General features: G+C 41.9%; 1 protein-coding gene across 2 annotated transcripts in view; it reads left to right on the forward strand.

Annotated features, from left to right (window-relative positions):
* The first annotated feature begins 2,550 nt into the window (after window positions 1–2,550).
* EPB41L3 (erythrocyte membrane protein band 4.1 like 3) overlaps window positions 2,551–20,562 on the forward strand; it is a 134,175-nt gene continuing 116,163 nt past the window's right edge. The window contains exon 1 of one of the 2 annotated variants that reach the window (XM_052703430.1): window positions 2,551–2,695. The gene's annotated coding sequence lies outside the window, so the exon portion shown is untranslated. Of the gene's footprint in view, window positions 2,696–9,498; window positions 9,520–20,562 lie in introns of those variants that run through there. The other variant, XM_052703421.1, reaches the window with a different exon arrangement.

Below are 20,562 nucleotides of genomic sequence, written 5' to 3' on the forward strand. Positions count from 1 at the left end.
AGCTTAATTTTTTTTTTTTTTTTTAAAAAAAAAAGCTGCTGACACACAAATAATATAAAGGGCTCACAAAAAGTTGGATATATGAGGATATCCCGTGCTCAGAAGTACTGGTAAGTGTGGAAATAATGATGCTCTCCGGTGTAAATGGCCCCGCAGAGCTGTGCTGTAAATATTTCCCCTCATCCATCACCCTGCAAAGCCAACCCCCCAGAGCTCCCACGTCACAGGAGGAACAAATGTCCTCGTCGCAGAGTTTCAACTTTATGTCACCTATTAGTATGAGTTGTCAGGCCAGGTTCCTGTAAATCAGATTAACATTCCCCTAATGCAGCCTCTGTGCAGAATCCTTGGTGCAGTAATTTCAGAGAGGGATGCTGAGGACAGTAATTTTAGTAAAGAAAGACTCCTATGCAATGTGCTAAAAGCATTAACCACAATAGAAGAAAAAAAAAAAAAAAAAAAAAAAAACAAACAAAAAAAAAAACCCAAAAAACCCACCTAGAGCTGTTACAGTCTATTAAGTAAATACATAATGAATGTATGCAAGCCACCTCCCAGATGTAGGTTTGGAAATATGAGCAGGAGTACTGGAAGAGGGTGAGTGTGATTTATTTATCTTTTACCTGCCCTAGCACTCTCTCATTTCCTGATGAACACAATGGCTTGGCACAACTTGAAGCCCCAAAAGTCAGATTTCTCTCGGCAGACATCCTGATCATTCCAACAGATATTTTAGGAGTTTGCCATTAGTTCCTTTGTTTAATTAATGGCTCCCCAACAGGGACTCACACAGCCTTTTCCCACAGCAATGACACAATGCACTTCAATCATTTTGTCCAGTAAAACGGGCTGACCCCAGCATCTGCCACCGCATGTGGAGGGAGAATTTGCCCCAGGAGTACCCTTCCTCTTAGCTCGTTTTCTTTATAGCATGTTTTCTATATGTTCTGTATTTTCCCAGAGCCCCCATCAGAAATAAGAATCCTATTATGGCATGGGATGTATCCATAAAGGACATGGGTTACTGTGCATGGTGGTGATGGGCTGATGGTTGGACTAGCTGATCTTAGAGGAGAAGATGATCTTAGAGGTCTTTTCAAGGTCTTTTCTGTGGTAGAATCATAGAATCATCAAGGCTGGAAAAGACTTTTTAGATCATCTAGCCCACTGATCATGTCCCTCAGTGCCACATCTACACAACTCTTGATGGGGATGGTGACTCCACCATCTCCTTGGACAGCCTTTTCCACTACCTCACCATTCCTCCTAAGAAGAAATTTCTCCTATGATTCCATAACTCTCCTGAGACAGCCAGTGGTCCCCAGCCAGGGCCATGGCTCCAGCATGACAATGGGGACTTCAGTTTCCTGATATGTTTTGCAAAAATAGCAGAAAAATTAAATCAGGCTATTTAATGAGATCCTGCCTCTGGCTCTTGGAACCCATCACGCCTTGTATATCAATCTGCAAAGCTGTAAAAGTTGATATCTGTACCTAGCTCCCCACTAAAAAAAAATACAGACAACCAGGAAATCTGCTTGCCACACAGCTACCTTTATTGCAGGCTCCCTCACTCAGCCAACCTAAGCACAGTTTATCACGGAAAATAATCTTGCATGTCAAAGAAATATTTCCTTGTTGGAACTTCAACCTTCACCATGTACAGCTGGCATTCCATGGCCCCTCCTGGGGGCATCTCCTTTGAACCCCAGGGCTTCACACAGATTTCAGCAATAATTAGCACCACAGGTTAACTTAAGGCTACAGTGACAGGGGCAGAGAGCTTTCCTTTGGCTGCTATGCTTTCTAAAAACAGTGATACAGGCTGCCTCCCACAAGGACACGTCAGCCATGCCGTGACTCCCAGCCCTTGGGAGGTCAGGCTTAATCCTGGTGTTAGCGACTGGGGCAGGGCACACATAGCCTGAGGACGGCGGGCAGAGCATTGCGGCACACATAGCCTGAGATAGGCAGGCCCTGAGCTTATTTTCCTAAGGACATTTCTCAGTGTACCACCTCCAGAAAGGCTGAGTGTTGCCCATGGGGACAGCACTCCTCCAAAGTACTCCCAAATTCTAGGAGGATTTGTAGTCCGTGGAGGTGACAAATTGGCTGGCACAGCTACACAGAGAAGCTGTGGTGCCCCGTCCCTGGAGGCATTCAAGACCAGGTTGGATGGGGCCAGGCTGGATCCAGCTGAGCTGCTGGATGGCAGCCCTGCCCACAGCACGGGGTAGGACTGAGGTCCCTTCCAACCGAAGCCGATTCTGTGATGCTCCCGCACTCCAGCTGTGTCCGAAGTGCACATGCTTTTATCGTTTTCCCTCATCACACCAGAAGCATTAGAATAAAAAACCATGAACGGGACCGCTGCGTGCGTAGAGCAGGAAGAATCGGCACCCCGCATCACCATCCCTGCTCCCGGCAGCCCAGCACAGGGGGGCGGCCCCGGCCCCGGTCCCGGGCGGGCAGAGGCGGGGCAGGATGGCGGCGGGGCCAATGGAGCTGCGGCGGGGCGGGCCGTGCGATGCCGTGCCTAGCCGCGCCGTGCCGGCAGCAGGAGTCCGCCGGGCGCTGCAGGTGGGAGTCCGGCTGCGCGGCGCGGAACTTCGGCGGGCCGGGGCTGTGCCCGCGCCGAGTAGGCGGCGGGAGGAGGGGGAGCTGCGAAAGGAGGAGATCCCGGCCACGGGCTCAGGTGAGCCGCCGCTGAGCACCGCTCCCCGCGCTGTCTTCCCGCGGCACCTCTCAGTTCGGCTAGGCGGGTCGCGATGCGGGGCCGCCCGGCTGTCCTTGGCTTGAGGTCAATGGGGAAGGCCAAGGGGCGAGCGCTGTCCCGACTGCTCCGCGACTCTCACCCTTTTTCCATTTTTATTTTTTATTTTTTTAATTTAATCTTCTCCTCCGTGTTGTCTCTGCTCCCATCCCACCCCCGCAGCCGATGCCCTCGGGCAACCCTCGCTCTTTCTGCGGCAGCGGAGCGGCCACGTTGCGGGAATGCCGCAGGCGGGCCCCTTCCCTGCGGCTGCCCGTGCCCGCGCAGCGGAACACCCGCGCGGGTTTTGCGCGCTGCGCGGCGGGGGAGGCTGCGGGGGCGCGCATCATGTGCGCGCTGCGCAGCGCAGTGTAGAGCGCAGAGCAGCCCCGGGGAAGCCCAGCCGCAGCCGATGGGATGCTGACGCCCGTTTTGGGGGGCGGAGGGGTTGTGTGTGTGTGTGTGTGTGTGTGCATGTGCGTGCGTGCGTGCGGGATCGGAGCGGCTCGTGATGGAGCCATAAGCTTTTGCGCGGGGACGGCGGTGTCAGTGCGTCTGTAGCGCTAAAAATATCGGAGAGTGGGAATTTAAAATGTGCACTCCCGTGTTGTTGTTGGTTTTTTTTTTTCTTTTTTTTTTTTTTCTCTCTAAATCCTTCTGCCCTATTGTCTATTAAAAAAAAAAAAAAAAAAAAAAAAAAAAAGACAACTGATCTGTGTGCATTTGCATTTCCGTAGTAACATCAGTTCGGTAGAAAAGTGATAGGAACACGGGAATTGAAAGTAGCGTTGGAGCCCCGGAGTGGCTGCGGGATAGCGCTGTGCTTTACCGGCTCCGGACTGAGAGAGCGGAGCCGCGCCGGGAGCGTGCGGTAGCGCACGGGGCCGTACCGAGCAGCGCAGGGCGCAATGCAGGAGCGGGAGCGCTGAAACTCTGCATTTTGTGCACAGTTCAGCACCGGGTGGCCATTTTTTTCTAATTTTTCCTGACAGGCTGTTGGCCGCCCAAATGCTTATTTGGGACTTGGGAATACATGGATTCCGCCTCCGCGTGTTTCGGTAGGACTGCTTCAATGCAAAGCGTTTGCATTTTTTTCTGAAGCTGTAATCGATGGTTCTTAGGCAAGCTCTGAGCCTCGTTAAAATGTAGAGAACCGTTCCTGACAAGGGTTTTGTCCTCCTCTGGAGTTTGTGAGCTATTCCTTCCAGGGAAGAGTGCTGTCTCTGGCTGGTGGCTGAAGCTGTAACACACCGTTTGGTGCGCTGCCAGGTGCAGCCCTTCCGTCAGAGTTTGGGATAGGCTCAGGCAGTGTGCAGAGCATACTGAAAGGCTGCTGTTCCATCGTGTCCTCCATTTTTTTGGGCTATATTACAGGAAATCTGAAAGCAGCGGGTTGTCATTCCTCACCCTGTGACTGCACGACTTTCCAAGAAACCTTTTTAGATGTACATTTAACTCTTCTTGGTATTTCTTCTTTTCTTTTTTAACATTAGGAGTTGTTTCCCCTTTCCTTGTAGGGCATTACTCTGATACCCTTATTTTTATAAGTCGAGGAGATCCCTGTAGATTCTGAATCAAACAATTTTTAACATCAGAATCTCATTATTATGTATTGAAGCATAATGCCCTGAGGAGACACCCCATTAATGTTCCTAGAAAAGTACCTTTCCTCCCGGACTTGCCAAGTGCCATAAATATGTGCTATTAGTGCAAGTTTGTCAGGAAAATAATTTTTTGGGTTTTTTTACCCTCCCCCCCCACCCCTTTTTTTTTTTTTCTTTCCTGAATTGGAGAGAGCAGGGAAACAGTTTATCAGTATGTCACTGCTCTCTTGCCCTCCATGCAGCAGCATTTATCTGAACATATGAAGTATCTTTAAGAGGTAATTGTCATAGAAGTCTCCAGCTCAAATATTGGTTGCACATTACTGCCCAGAAGTAGCTTAGGAAGGCACTTTACTATCTCATGAAACCTTATCTGCTGTTCCACAACTTCATAACAAACCTACTGGAACATGAAATGACCTTGGAAAGGCATCGTTCAATCTGACACGCGGCATTCTCTTACTGGGAACAGAAATGCTCCACACAGAGCTGATATTTTCAGACTACTGCATTGGAATTCATCTTTTTTTCTTCCCCCCACCACCCTTTGAAGAGGGGAAGGAGATGGGTGGAATATTGAATTGGAAGGGAAAATATTTTTTTAAAAACAAACCCACTCAGCTTAAGTTGAAGCACCACTCAGCTGGAGAAGAGGTATATTGAGAATGCCTATGTGATAGTGACACTTAAGTCATGGGTGGAAACAAGGCTTCAATTTTAATCAAAGGAAAACAGCATTTCAGTTCTCTGCCAGTTCTGATTTGCTCATTCATGAGCTCTTCAAAAGCCCAAAATATTAGTAGGACTACTTGAGAGCTAGTTGCATGTGCTAAATGAAGAAAAGAAGCGATGAAGTCTGAAGGAAGCATTACATTTAATTGTATTTTTCTTAACATCATAATGCATTGCTTCCATTCTGGGAGAATTCCACATGCTTTCCTCCAGAACCCTTTTAATCCCCCAGATACAGATTTTCCAGAAAGGATGCAAGAGCACTTGGGATAAGCAACGTGTATATGCAGCTCCTCTCTACCAAGAGTGAAGAGAGCCTTGCAGCTGGCAAGTAATGGAGGCCATCGCTGGCCAGTAATCTTAATTGGTTTTCAGTGTTTTGTTTTGATGTTTGCTTACTTATTTGTTTGGATGCTGGACTTGACACTTCAGGTCTTGCAGAAGACTTGAGAACTCTTGCAAGCCCATAGTGGTTGCTTTACCTGTCAGGAAGATGGTGCTCCTGGGGAGCAACACCTGCTCACAGCCTCCAGTGCTTCAGCCTCAGGAGCTTGGGCTATGAGTGCCACCTGCTGGGTGATGAGCACATCTTACATAATTGATATCTATTTTTGCAGAAGTGTGTGTGCACATACACACGTATACAACTTTTACATAAACATTAATATACAGAAAGGCATACCAAGGGGTGTATAGCTATTTTTTTTTTTTTTTTTTTTTTTTTTAATGGATAGGTTTTTGAGAGGACCCACCAAAACTTGCCAAGAGCTGAGTTCCTCATCCTTCTGAGGAACTGCCATAGCACATGCTTTGTGAAACTCAGATGGTACTTGGATTTTATGTTACACGGATGGAAGGAAGATGTTGATGGTACTGTTGATTAACCTTGCCTTTGTCTTTACTGAAAGTAGGCACAAACTTCCAGCTGTACATCTTGCTTCTCGTGATGTAGGTTGTCATGATCTGCCTCCCCAGTTGGGTCTGAAAAGTTGTGGAGGTGGGGCTGGAGACCTGAAATGGAAACTGAGTAAACCGAACAGCTTTATTGCTTGTATGTTAAATCTCTGCAATGCTGTCATCATTTATCATGATAAGTCTATTATTTCCATAACGTTTTGTGAGCATCTTGTTTTGATACAAAATAGCACTTATAATTTAATCATCTGAAGATGTATAGAATTTGCAGGATATTCCCAAACACCTTCTTTCATTTCAAAGAAAGCTTTTTCACATTCACACTTGACTAACACTTTCAAAGAGGAGTAAATTATCAAAGTTTTTTCTTGTCTAATAGAAGTTCCACTGACAAGTGAAGTCATAAATCTGATTCAAACATACCTGCAGCAATGCCTTTCCAGTTTCTTTAGTTTCCATTTCTCTACCTGCAATGCTGCTCAACCATCAATTTGATTCCAGAGCCATACCCTTCAGGTGGATCCAGGGTGAAATCAGTTCAAGATGCATAGCCCTGTTCCTTGTTGGACAGCTGACTTCACTAAGGCTTTATTGTTTATTTATTTGGTGAAGCACTGGTGTCAGTGAGTCTTTCAGCTTGCCTGTGGACTAGGAATGGATCCAGGTGAACCATAAAAGTTTTGTGGAAACTTCTGAAAGTTTTGGCTGAAAAACTTGTATTGATGTAGTTCTGTGATAAATAGATGAAATGCTTCACATGGTTTTCAAAGTGTATGCCTCCACTTATTACAGATTACACTGGAGAGTGGATAGCAGTCACAAATGAGTTGGTGGAGTAGAAAGTAAGTAGTGTAATTGCAGAGTTCATCTTAAGGTGTGATGCAAGAAAAAAAGCACCTGGCAAAGAGGGATTACAGTTCAGGCTTTTGAGGAGAGGAACCAAAGTAATAATGCATAAATAAATCTCACCGTCTCCTAAAATGTTCACAGTTAATTTGATGCTTGACAAATTGTGATTTCAGTGTCTGGTGAAAAAGCAATTGACCCTAAAATTGCTGCCTGAAGCTGAACCAATGTCTTCAATTTCATAACCAGAGTCATGCAAAAAATAGCATGTGCAGAGGAGCATGGGGAATGCAAAATGGCTCTGTTGCTCTGTGATCTTGTTCTAATGCATCTCTTCTGACCCTGACCCAAGCAATTGGCAGGTAGTGCAGGCAGAAGATGCTGCTATGCTCTTCAAGGCAACATTCATCCCATCTTGGCATATTATTTATTCTTTCCTTCTTTTTTTTTTTTTTTTTTTCCTCCCTCACAAACCTTTTGAGCTGCTAATGGAAACCTGCCCATTACAACTTGTTCTCACTCAGAAATGCATGTGCAGTATTGTCAATGGGATGCTGCGATACTCTCCGGTTCCCCTCTCCATCCTAAAGAAACAAGTATGGCATCTCTCCTACTTGCATGCAGTAGGATGCCATCTTCAAGTCAATAGTACCCTTTTGTTTTGTTCCTTCTTCCTTTTTTTCTGCACACCGTGCATTCTCTGCTACTGTCCTTTCCCATTACCCTTTGACTTCTTGGTAAGTTCATCAATGTTCATCTTGCTCCATGTCATCATCACAGTCTTGATTTCCTTAGTTTGAAGTCCTGCATTTAGTCTGGTTGCTCAATGGCCATTACAGACATTGGGAGCATCTTATTATGTCTGCTCCAGTGAAATTCCCTTCCCATTAAGCTTCACTTCCCTTGCAGGAGGAAGAGGCAGGTAATACCTGACAGCCATCTGCAGTTAAATGGACAGTATTGATGCATGGTTACATTTCTGGGGAAGGGCAATTCTTTACAGGAACTGACAAAATCGGAAGTGGAGGAAAATCCTTTGCAGCCTCTTTTCCCTCTCCCTGACAATATGTTACATGTGAAGGAGTTGGAAAAGCTCCTTTTGTAAAAGCACTCCTACAAAACTAGCAACAAAAACTGTTGGCCAGCAATGTGAAACACATGAGCAATCAGCATCCTTCTGCAGTCTTCCTTGCTGTCTTACTAATGGGCTGTGGAAGCAGAGGAGGAGGTAGCTCATCAACCATTATCAGTAGGGGGCTGCAAATGAGTTGGCTGTGCCAACTGTATTTCCCTTTTTGATACTAACAGAGAATGTTTCCTTCATATGACATGGCTTCTGCTGTGATCAAAAATAAACCATCCCAGGGTTAGTGCAAGAGGCTCACTGCCTTCATAGCCTGTCTGGGGCTTCTGGAGGTCAAAATGTTGCCACAACCCCTTCAAAAATCTTTGAGTTGTGAGGGTATGTGTCTTCCTAAGAACAGATAGGCTTGGGCCATCCACACTTTTCAAGCTATCAGATGGGAAGATTTCCCAATTTGTTGTGAGAGATTTGCAAAGACTATTACCTCCTTGGCATCTTGTCAGCTTTGGTACTATTTGCATGATGGCCAAAACCTGATGCTGATACAGCTGCAGGGATAACACACTTGGCATTTCCTTCCTGGCCTCCTCCTCTGTGCTGCAGGCTTCACTGCCTTTGCTGTCAGCTGCCCCAGAACCTTTTACTCCTCCTGAACTTGCAGACGCAATCAGTTTCTCCAGTCCAAAGAAGAACACGCATTTTGGTGCTCTTACACACGTACAGGCAATTTGCTTAGGTCAGCCTACAGGAATAACAATTTTGTAAAGATGTCTTCAAAACAATCCCTCTCTAACATAATAGCAGTAGTAATAATAACAATAAACTAACATGGTTGAATGTTTTGGAGCTGTTACCAAAGGAAATCAATTCTGAGCCTGAGAAAACTGTAACATTTGTTCTTTGGGTTTTTGTTAGTAGTAAAGAGCTGACGCTGATAGTGGTCACTTTGGCTTGGGTGTTCTTGATGGCTTGCAGGAACATAACCGAACGAAGATACACAGCTGTAGAATAAGTTTCAAGTCACTTAATTGTGAAAAATAAATTATCAGTCCCCTCTTCCTTGACTGAGGATACTGAAAATTATCAGTCGCTGTGGGGTGAGTCACTTCTGAGACTTTCCTACCAACAAATCTTACATCTGATTGTCAAAGATTTAGAATTGTCTGCAGCATCAGAGAATAACATACCTTATCTGTTATCTGATGTTGCCTGCCTTTTCCTGACTGATGGGGGAGAAAAAAATGTGCAGTAGAAGAGTTGTTTTATTCTCAACACCTGTATGATGCCAGCCTTGACAGATCATTGCTAAGCTGTAATTATTGTTTTATCACTGTGCCATTGCTACTGTGCCCATTTTCTCCCTTTTTAGACTATGTTGCAGTCTGGGAGGTGTTCAGTCCATTTAATCCATTCTCTAATGCAACCTTTGCATAAAGCTGTAGTGTTGTGTTGTTCATTTAATCCCAAGCGTTCTCTTTTTTTTTTTCTTTTTTCTCCTTTGTTTTCCTGCTGATTGCTATGGCCATGCTGCAACCATGGACTTGATGAATGACACGCTGCTGCCTCCTGGGACGTGGACAATTTTGGTGAGTCTGCAAAATAAGTTCAACTTGCATTTTCTGGAGAGAAAGAGAAGTGTTTTCTTGAGGGAAAGAGGAGCAATGCTATTTATTGTTAGTTGGGCTTGACAAAAGCTTGTTTTTTTGGGGTCTGACAAAAGGTCTGTTTTGGGGGGTGTAGCTCTGTGGAAGCAACAGGCAAAGCTTACTGAATTGCAACATGTTCTTTTGTGGATTTTATTTTTCTTATTTTATTGTTAGCAAAAGTGAAGGAATTAATGTGCAGCAAATTAATTTGAAATAGCGTCATTTTATAAGATAACTATAAAATGACTTTTCTGTAAGACACACTGTGAAGCAATGGCTTAGAACATTTTAATTTTTCTTTCCTGGCTTATTCAGTTGTTTCTGCAAATAATTCAGATAGAAGAGTATGAATTAATTGGATGACTTTTCGGAAAAGTACTGTGCAGTCCTTTGTGTTGTTCCTACTACTGGTGTTGCCTGTGGTGTGAACTTTTAGAGGTGGTGTGCTGAGGATTCATCTGCATTAAATACTGGACCAGGATTTCCTATGGAATAAGATTTCCATCTCAAGTAGTCTCCACTGAGATGTTTGAAATGGAGCTCTGTCAGGATCACGTTCTTTGCTTGAATGTGGGGAACCTGTTGCTCCCTGAGGATGATACTTCAGTGCTTGGGTCTTTCAAATAAAGGTAACTAGGCAGCTGCAGCAAAAATATTTGCTGCAAATGCATCAGCTCTAAGATCTCCTCCAGAAATGCAACTGGAAGTGTCAGTTCAGCCAGCACTGTCCATGGGAGGAAAGCTGCATCCAAGAGCTGGTTGGGGGTGGTTGGCAGCTTAGAAGCCTTGGGGTTTATCTCTGAGCTACTTAGACATTGTGGGAGTGACTTGTTACTACTATGGGACTCAATGAAGGAAAACAACTTGCCTCACCTTTCACCTGTGTGGCAACGGCCTTACTTATGTACAGGCTTAAGTTTGAGTGAGGAAACTGAGAAGCTATGTGTGACCTTGTGTTGTGGTGGCTTTGTTCTGGATGAGATGTGGGAGTGAGCATGGGGCAGGGTGTGGGCTGCTTGCCAGCATAGTTGCAGCTGGGTTGAGACGCTGCATGCCCTTGGTTTTCCTTTTGAGCCCTCTGAATGTACGTGCTCTGCCACACCAGTGTGTTATACAGGTGCAAAGAGCCTGAGATTGGAAGATGAGACTGGAGTGTAAGACTGTCTTCTCAGGTACAGCTTTGGTGAAATCTGAGATAAAACCTGATATTCCACTTGTGAGCATTTCCAGAGTATTGCTGAATAATCCTTTTTATAGATCTGTAGCTTATGCTGGAAAGCTTTGGTCTCAAGGCAATATTCAGATTCAGTGTCCTGGCGGATTATGGCCATAATCATGTTCTGTGTGACCTTTCAGGCAGGATGAACATATGTTGCACTGTTGCAATTTTCTCATTTCTTGGTTGCTTTTAGGTATCTTTGACTCCTTAGCAGTGTTGCTAGGAGTGCAGTTAGGAAGCCTTCTGCTTGACTGGCACAAGGTAATTTCTGTATCTGTAGCAGTGAGATTTGTGAGCACGCTGCTTCAGATTGCCACTCTTTGATGTGCTAAGAAGCCTTGATCTGCCTGAAACAGTAATAGCTCTTGTACGCAGGAATGTTAGTAATGCATATTTATTGTGAAGTACGCACTGCAGGAAACTCTTTAAGTCTGAAAACTACCAGAGTGCGTTCCTTGTAGTTTTGCTTCAGTGTGCATCTCGCTTGCCTTTTAGGCTATTTTGTACTGTATGTATACACTTGGCTGTTGTGTTGCACCCATGTGAAGAGATGCCATTTTGATATTTGGAAGGGCTGTAAAGTGAATGTTGCCATCACCAGTGCATGTCAGAGGAAAACTGATGTGATTACATAGATGAGCATTTCCACCCAGATTATGTGCTTAGTTTAATTTTTCACTCCAGCTCTGTTTTAGTTTTATTTGAATTTTTTGCAAAGTTGAAGTATATTAATCTAAATCAAAGAGGAAAATGTAGCTTGCATAAGCAGGTAAATATCAAAGCTACAAGAGCTGAAAGAGTAGAACTGACTGGGTGTGGTGGCGATAGTTTGGTGATTAGACTTGATGATCTTAGTGGTTCTTTCCAACCTTAATGGTTCTACAATGCAATCCTAGCCTTCTCTCAGGTGTTTGCAGTAGAAGGACAAGAGAGACAGAGGGCAAAAGTGGAAATGAGAGAAGTTCAGAAGAGTTGAAAGGAGATACTTTTTCACCATGAGAACAGCCAGGCAGCAGCACAGGCTGCCCAGGAAGGCTGTGCAGCTTCCATTCGTGGAGATTTTCATGTCCAGCTGGACAAAGCCCTGAGCAACCCAATCTGATCTCAGATGATCCAGCTTGGAGCAGGAGGATAGACTGGAGACCTCCTGAAGTTCCTCTGGCCTGAATTATCCTGTGATCCATTAAAAAGCATTTGAATTTAGCATGGCCTTTATGCTTGGAAGACAAGTCAAGCAACAAGGTCATGGGGAGAGACAGCAGCAATGCTGGTAGTGACTTCTGTGGGAGGATGTAACATGCAGAGGAAGGCAGCATGTAGCCAGGTTCCTTCTGGAATATCCCTGCCTCAAGCATTCTCTGAGTGGTTTGTTGCTCTCAGTTTTTAACTGCACAAAGCAGTTTGTTCCTTCTGATGAAACAGTGCTGTTTGCTATATTCCAACAGTAGCTATAGCACTGGTTTCTAAAACATTGGGTGGAAAAAAAGACTGACTTTTGTTAACATCAGTTAACAAATTTCATTTACCTCACTGGAGAAAACTTAAGGAGTAGATTCTTCATGAAAAGGCTGTTAGACCTCGAGAGGCTTTCTTTAGCTGACTTCTTTAACTCTTTTTTTTAAAACTGTGACTATTCCCATAGTTACAGTCAGTTCCATACTTGCTGGGTTAGCCCAGCAAACACTGAAAACAAGCACAAAATTTACAAAATAAGCTATTAGTAGAGTACAGCTTATGAATACATAAGTGAACAATCATTTGAATCTTCCAGAGTTTAGTTTTGGGGTTGTATTTCTTGTCTTGTTAACTTGATTATTTTTTTTATTGTTTTTTCTTCCTGAAGCGAGTTAGTATAATTCATATTTATCGACTGACTTTCTTGCTTTAAGTTCAGAGGTAACAAAGGTGAATATGAATAGCAACAGTTGAGTAACTTTGAATGAGATTTCAAAGGCTTTCACTGCTTTTTTTTTTTTTTTTTTTTTTTTTTTAATGACTATCTCATCTGCTTTCCCACACATGGCAGGTGAGCTGTCATTCCAACCTGCCATATCCCAGTGGTGATCAAGTGGAATCAGTGGGTGGAGGTCCCAGGGAGGCCACAGATTTTTGCTCCTTCCATATTCAGAGATTGAAAGCCCTGTGGTCATAATGCCATCAGGACTGTTGCCTCAAGAAAGTAAAATTTCAAGGTTTCAACCTTAATATTATTGCTCCATTATGTACACAGTAACTATCTTTCAGAGCTATGTTAAGTAACTATTGTGACTTAATGTGTACTTCTTCCCCTAGTCTCAAATACCACATTGGATAATGTTCCCTTTATTTTAGTTTCTTTTCTATGCGTGCAAAGTTTCTATTTCTTCTTTTCTAATTTTTGTTGTTGTGGTTTTTTTTTGTTTGTTTTTTTTTTTTACCACAGCTGTTCATTTTCAGTTGTTGCATGGATAATAGTGGTGATGAAGAAGCATTTAACCTGACACATAAAACCATAGTTGTAAAGAAAATGAAGCAGAGAAAATTGCAGTGGCAAAGGTTCCTAAATTATAGCTGTACAGGAAGATTGTGATAAGGAAGTAGTTAAACATTACTATTTAGTAAAACCTGCAACTGTGGCTGGTACTTTGATTATCTCCTCCTTTTGCTGGCACTTAATTTGTGGGGTCGCTGAGGTACTTTTCCTGCTAATAACATAACCACTTCATTGAATCAAAAGCCTCAGGAAGCAAATGGGCATGTGTTCCCAGGTGGTTTTAAGTCAAGTGCCAAATAAATACTAATTGTTCTCCCTTTTTTGTTGTTTTTTGAAATAAATGCTAGGTACTAGCCTTACTCTCTGAGAGCAGGTGTCTGTGTTTTTTAATAGACCTGAATGAAAAATGTAGTATGACTAAAAAAGGATATTCATAACTGTAGTAGTAACATCAGAACCACCTGTATGCTCACTGGTATCAGGTCTTGCACATAGCCCCAGTGTGAGTGAGAGTTGTCTTGCCTGTGCTGCTTATAGAGTTGCTCATTGGCAGTCGTGTGAGGGTAAGTCTTGACCCCTTGGCAGCAAATCTCATGTTGAAGAAGCTTTGGTTGGTTTCAAAGAGTTTCCCCTAGATGCTGATGTCACAGCAGTGATCCTCCAGACCCTGAAGGCCAGCTTTTATCAGCAAGGCTATGAGACAGCATTGATGGACTACATTGGTCTCACACAGAAATGAGCAGGATGGTCTTTTATGTACTTTTTAATATGAAAAAGTAATTTTTAATTTTTTTTTTTGCTTCTGGAACTTGCAGTCAGGATGCAAGTTAGTGAACTTGGTTAGTAACAATTTCCCTAGCTAAGGCCTTCCCAGATGGCTCAGAAAATGTTCTGCAAGCGAAGGTGAGCTCAGTTTGGGTTGCTCATTCTGTTTGAACAGGACAGGTTGCCATTCATGGGGGAGAAAGGTAGGCTTTTGAGAAGAAGCTAACTGCCTGAATGCTTATCTCAACCTTGATGAAGCTATTACCATAGGTTTGTTAGGAAAAGAGTCAGGTAAAATCAGTGGCCCAGGCTGGGCAAAGGTTAAAGTAATCAGCAATAGCTCAGCTGTCAGCAGAATTGTATTGCTGGGAATCTCATTCGAGGCTTTGCACAACATTATTGTCTGCTTAGCTTTTAGATGTTCCTGCTAACATGTCCTTTGGCAAGCTGAGAAATGGTCAAGGGTTAGTAGGCAGAAATCACTGACAGACCTTTGCATTGTGGAGCTGACCTGTAGGGTGGCCACATTATTGCAGAAGTGGCAGTTGCTTGTGGTGAAGCCTGAGATAAGTGCATCTTTTTTGCATCTTTTTTTTTTTTATTATTCATTTTTTTATTCAATTCTTTTTGAATTTTATTCAATTTTTTATTTTTTCTTATTCATTTATTACCTGTTCAACACATGGTATCACTACTATGAGGGAGATTTATCAAACATTACAAAGGAGTTTTCTTATTAGAACAAATGAAATACAACAAAAATAGGATTCTTCATATTTAATTTATATTTATGTGCATGTCTGCCAAATTCCAGTTCAGACAGAAGCAATACAATTTACTATCAAAAATACAACAATATCAAACTTTATCATATTTCTCTCTTCCCTCAACCCAGCACTATGTTTCTTATATGGAAATATAAACTAAGCATATAATGAATTTTTAAACTATTTCAAGTCCTTTATTCCAAGCTAATGTAAATTCTTTTGCAGTTGCCTATTATTGGTGTCTGCCTTTTTATGCAGAGATATAATTACTGGCCAGTATATGTCTTTGCAGTAATGACGGTCACTGCAGCTGTTTGGTCATGTTTATGCATGACAAGATATCTCAATAGGACTGCAAGAATTTTGCATCGAGTTTCATTTTTTTCAGTGTTGGGAAGTGGGCTCCATCTAGTGTTTGATTCAAAGATTAAAGTCAAGTTGCTGTTTTCGAATGCCCTTGCAGTATGGATAAAGGACATGCAGGAGGAATTGCAATAGGCATGGCTTTCATTGATGATTCTCTAGAATGAGACTATTCTAGATACAGTCAGTATACTAATGGCAACCTGCAACGCTGTGTCTGTCTTGCATCAACATTTGTTTCAGAGAAACAAAAATAATCCTAATATGACGTAGCTTGCAGCTAAAGAAGTTAAAACAGCATGGCAATAATGTGATCCCTGAACATTTTGTGTTTGGTTACTATATATATTTTCACACTATTTAATGTAGCATGTTAGAAAACAGCATGCTAGCCTATAATATCATATTTGGAAAACTAGTTGAGGATTCTTTTAAGAAGGTAATGAATTTTGAAACATGTACTGTATATAATATCCATTCAACAGGATGATTTTCCAATAGGTAATGCTTCTCTAAAGCAGCATATGGTATTTGTCCATTATTTTAACTGTTTTCTTACCATTTACTTTTCTGCAATACTTGGTTTTTTGATAAGGGCTACTTAATTTTTTGTATTAACATCATTACAATGGATATAGTATTTCTGACCTAATTATTTTTATAATTGCTTTACTGCTCCCATCCCCAGTGATAAATAATTATGTAAAACAGACAGAAGGCATGAAGAGGAAATTACTGTTTGTAAATGTGCAAGGTAGTGTTAATTTGTCCAAGCAATTGCTGTTTTTGTTGATAATGGATCAGACCGACCAAGTTGTAATGCTTAAGCCTGAGCATAGACTTGCCTTTTGCACTTTCAAATGTAGAACAGAAACAGGAGTTCCTAAATGTTCATAGTGTGGAGGGTGCAGCAGCAAACAGGAAAACTTGATCTACCTGAGGGCTGTAATTAATTATTGGTACAGTGAGGGGCTTGTTTGCTAGCCTTTTTTCTTCGATTTCATGGGATTTTTGAGGCAACACTCATGAGCCTTTAGTTTGAGCTCCCTAGCCACCTTACAGCTGTAGTTTGAGATTGATGAAGCAAGAGGGAGATGAGTGCTGGATCCAGACTCTTTTTGACATGCAACTTGGGAATGTGAAGAAAATCTGCAGGCCAGATCCTAAGACAGCTTTTGGCTTGTTGTCTGCATGTGACTGCAGCATAGAGTAGGGGCCAGAACCCAGTCCCATGTTGCTGGCAAAAAGCCTATTATTGTTTTATCTGTGAAATATTTGGGGCCTGAGATTTTCAGTTGACACTTGCTAGCTGAGCATGGACAAAGCTAATGTGAACCATCTGGTGCCTGGAAGAAGCAATGAGATATGTGATACTGACCATGACCCTGAGCAAAAAGAGAACCCACAGGAGTCCTCCTTGCTCAGCATCCTGCCACCCAGTTCTTCCATCTTCTCCACTTGGGTAATGGCCTGCTTTTCCAGAGGGTCCTCCTGCTCATCCCTTTGCTGATTCATGAAAAGGAGGATGTTTCTCTTTCCCTTTTGAAAAGCAGCATCTGTGTTGCTGAGGGAAAAGATCAGGAGTGATGGGTGAAGTGGGGGCTCTGCTGCTTTCACTTGCCTAAGGAAGACTACCAGCAGTAATGGGCAGATTTCTGGACAAATCTTGTTTTTTTGTTGTTTAGTTGGTGGGGTGTTTTTGTTTCTCTTTTCTCTTTTTTTTTTTTTTTTTTTTTTTTTTTTTTTTTTTTTTTTTTCATTAACGCACTGGTGTGGTTGGCAAGCTCTTATTATTATTTTTTTATCTCATATACTTGTAACCTTTTGTTTCTTAACCCCTCAGTCATGGCACTGTCTGGGTAGGCCTTCTGGATTACCTAAGTCTGCTGGACAGGTGATATTTTGTGACTAAATACCAACTTCTGTGGGCAAAAAATAAGCACGTAATTTCTTTACCTGCAAAGATTTTTAAGTTTTAAATCTTAAATAACATTAAAGCCAGCTTTATTTCTTTATGTATCCTGTGAATGAACAATGAAAGCAAATGTAAATTTGTGACACTTGGTGCTTCTGAGTCTTCCTTACACTGATCCATTAGATAATTATATATCTTTGTAGTGCTGTTGTTTTTTTTTGTTGTTGGTGGTGGTGGTTTTTTTTTTAATTGCTTATTTAGAAGCAGTGGCTTCTTTGGAGTTTTAAACAAAACTTGGAAATATTGCCACTGTATTTATTCTCTGGAAGTCTGGTCTGGCTTTAAAAAAAAAAAAAAAAAAGTAAATGTAGATTTTCACAGTGCCTTCAAAATCTACTTGTAAAATTACAGATTGAAAGCTCAAGGCAGTGTATTTATTTTTGGAGTGCTTAATAATATAGTGTCACCAATTCAAGCACTACAGTTTGCATTGTAACCACCAGTGTACTTGTAGCTGTGGCTGAGATTGACCACAAAGATCTGACAGGGTTTTAGTTGTTTTGCTTGGACAGAATTAAGCCCGTGAGGAAGAAAGAAAAGAAAGACTTTCCAGTAGCAGTCTGTATTTGCTGGAACTAATTTTTCATCAGTGTTTGTTTTTTTTTTTTTTTCCTCACTGTTGCTTCCTCACTGATATGCAGTAAGGCAGAGACCTGAACTGTGTCTCTTTAGTATTAGCTGGAGAGCTAATGCAGTGTTACTGCCTTAGCTTATATCAGTTTATCTCTTCTGTTGCAATAAATGTTTGAGGTAGAATCTAAAGGACTGAGGAGAGTATCTCTTTCATATTTGGGCCATGTAGGATCTGATTCCTGTTCCTGTGAACACAGAAACATTTTATACAGGGTAGGTGGTTCTGCTAGTAGGTCTGGCAGCTACATGCCATGATAGGGGCTTCAATCACACTCATGCTTTCCAGGGCAAATGCTGTTGCTGTTGGGGTCACACGATGAAGGGAGGTGATCTGGTAGGCCAAATGCCAAATAGTTGCTATGTGATGCAAAACAGGGAAGTGGAAGGAAACAGAGTGAAATATGTTTTGTTTGGGTGAGCTGTTGCAGAGTTTATGACAGCAATTAGAAAGGAAAACAAATAAAGTATTGAGAACTTGAGATTGGAAAGATTGTTCTGGCACATGGAAATCAGATATGGAGCTTTCTGCTCTTTTTCTGCTCACTGTGTTAAAGGGAGAGAAGTGTGAAGATTGAGATAGGGAGTGGAAAAGAGCAGAAATGATTAATGATTTCAGGTAGTGCAGGTTATGAAGATGTAATTAGTCTGGCCTATTTAACTTGTAGGTGGGGAAAAGCCATAAATAAAGGGTGGAAATTAAGAGGTAAAATATTAAGACTTAACTGTTTTGACTCAGTATCTCTGAGCAAAATTAAGGTGTTAACATGTAGATGCCTAAGGAATAATCTTTCTTCTACCACAAAGGTAACTGGCAGTGCACTGTGGAAGTAAATAAGAGTTGTCAGTAGTCATCAGCTAATTGAAGGGCTAGGCAGGCTATTTTGAGAGAAAGAGTACGCTAATACATCAACTAACTAGATTAAAGGTGTTAAGATGACAAGATCCTTAATTTAGGTCAGTGTTTCTTTCCACACGAAGGCAGACAGTGGTGGCCATATGGTCTGCTCCTCACTTGTAATGTTCCTGTGCACAGTGAACGTTGCATTCATGTTGTGACAGATATCCAAAGCAGCAGTTGTTCACCTCTTTATTGTACTCTTCTCAGTTCCCCACACAAACAAGATTCCAGTAGTTTAGGATCTAAACCTGGGCAGTGCTTAATTTTTGCTCTGGTTTTGGTTACCTGACTTGAATTCCGTTCTACCTCCCATTTCTGCAGGGGGGCAAAGTCTTCACTGATTCTGAATCTCAGAGCTTAGCTACACAACCTGTTGTTTGTGCCACTGTAAGCATGTGACCTGGGAAATTTACGAACTGGAAAGTGGCTGCTAGAAGGACACCAATTTAAGCTACAGGAAAGGAAATTGGGAGGACAGTTCTTCTGTCCTCAGACTGGGAGGATTGGCTTTACTTTCATCATTAGTTATCCTTTTGCTCAGGGAAGAGGTAGATCCACTAACATCCTTCATTCTTAATGTGCCTGTAAGAGATAATGACAAAAATTATTGTAATTTAGTTCTGTTCTTGCATGTTCTCCATGGTGAAGTGATTTGCTGTTGTTTTCCTCCGTACTTATAGATGCAGTAATGGTTTTGGAAGGAGAGCTTACTCTAATTTGTAGACATTAAGTTGGTAAGAATTTGTTGTCGCTGATGTAATTTCTTCTTTGCCTGACCTCATTCACCTGGCATTAAAATCATATTACTGAATCTCAATTTCAAAATTGCTTCAGCTAATAGGAAAAATCCTTTCTGTAAGTGTTTTGTTGGCTTGATCCTATCTTTATTCTTAATGTCCACTACGGGACTATATCCAACTCTTCAGTGCTGACAAGTGCCTTTTAGCTTCATTTATTTATTATGGGGAAAACAACTTAAAAGCTTAGTTATTAAAGCCACTTTTTAAAGGAGAAAGTAATGAAACTGCCCAATTCGAAGACACAGGTTATATAACTTGATATTGAAGTTTAAGTAGCACTGTTAAAGCCAAATATCCCCCGTTAAAATCACTAGGGGTTCATTTTGTTTCAAAATTCAAGCATAATACCTTCTAATGTAATACCTGTCAATGCAGTGGCCAAAAAACCACTGCTCTGCCTACTGTGCATTGTACAGGCTACACATACTTGTTTTATTAACATTTATATTATTTGCCAGACCACCTGCCTATTCCTGCAGTAAGTGTTTCTCGTGCTTGGAGCCCAAGCATGTCTGCAGCTACTGCCCTTACAGAAGTAGATTACTGTGATCTGATTGCTGTGTAAACAGCAACATGAAACTAGGTGACACTGGACTATGCAAGAATAATACTGTTTTGTTTTCTTCTACCTCTTTTGAACTTTGTCTTCAAGGTCCCTTCAAGAAAAGGGACACACCTACTCGGAAATTTTAGATTCTGAAAGACCTGGGGTATTGTTTTAATTTGTCCATATGTTTTCTCACATATTCAAGAAATAGCTTCCTGCCTTTTTTTTTTTTTTTTTTTGTGCAATATTGACTTCCTGAGGACTTACTTTAATTCTGATTAAAGGACAAGCTGGCAGTGGTCAGTAGTGGGGGGAAAAATGCTGAATTATTAATGAATGGGTGGAGGGAAAGAATTCAGTGATTTCTGACAATTTTACTTTCTTTGACTTGATTGCTTTCATGCTCTGATTTGCATTAGCATGCAAATATTTCTTCCTTGCTGTGCTCAAAGTTGAAAAGCATAAAATGAGGAAACTACCAACAGATGTGATGAAGACAAATCTTTTTCTTCCAAAAGAAAATATAAATGTTATTAGTATTAG

Source organism: Tympanuchus pallidicinctus, unplaced genomic scaffold (genome assembly GCF_026119805.1).
Source record: "Tympanuchus pallidicinctus isolate F22 unplaced genomic scaffold, pur_lepc_1.0 scaffold5, whole genome shotgun sequence".
Classification (NCBI taxonomy): domain Eukaryota; kingdom Metazoa; phylum Chordata; class Aves; order Galliformes; family Phasianidae; genus Tympanuchus; species Tympanuchus pallidicinctus.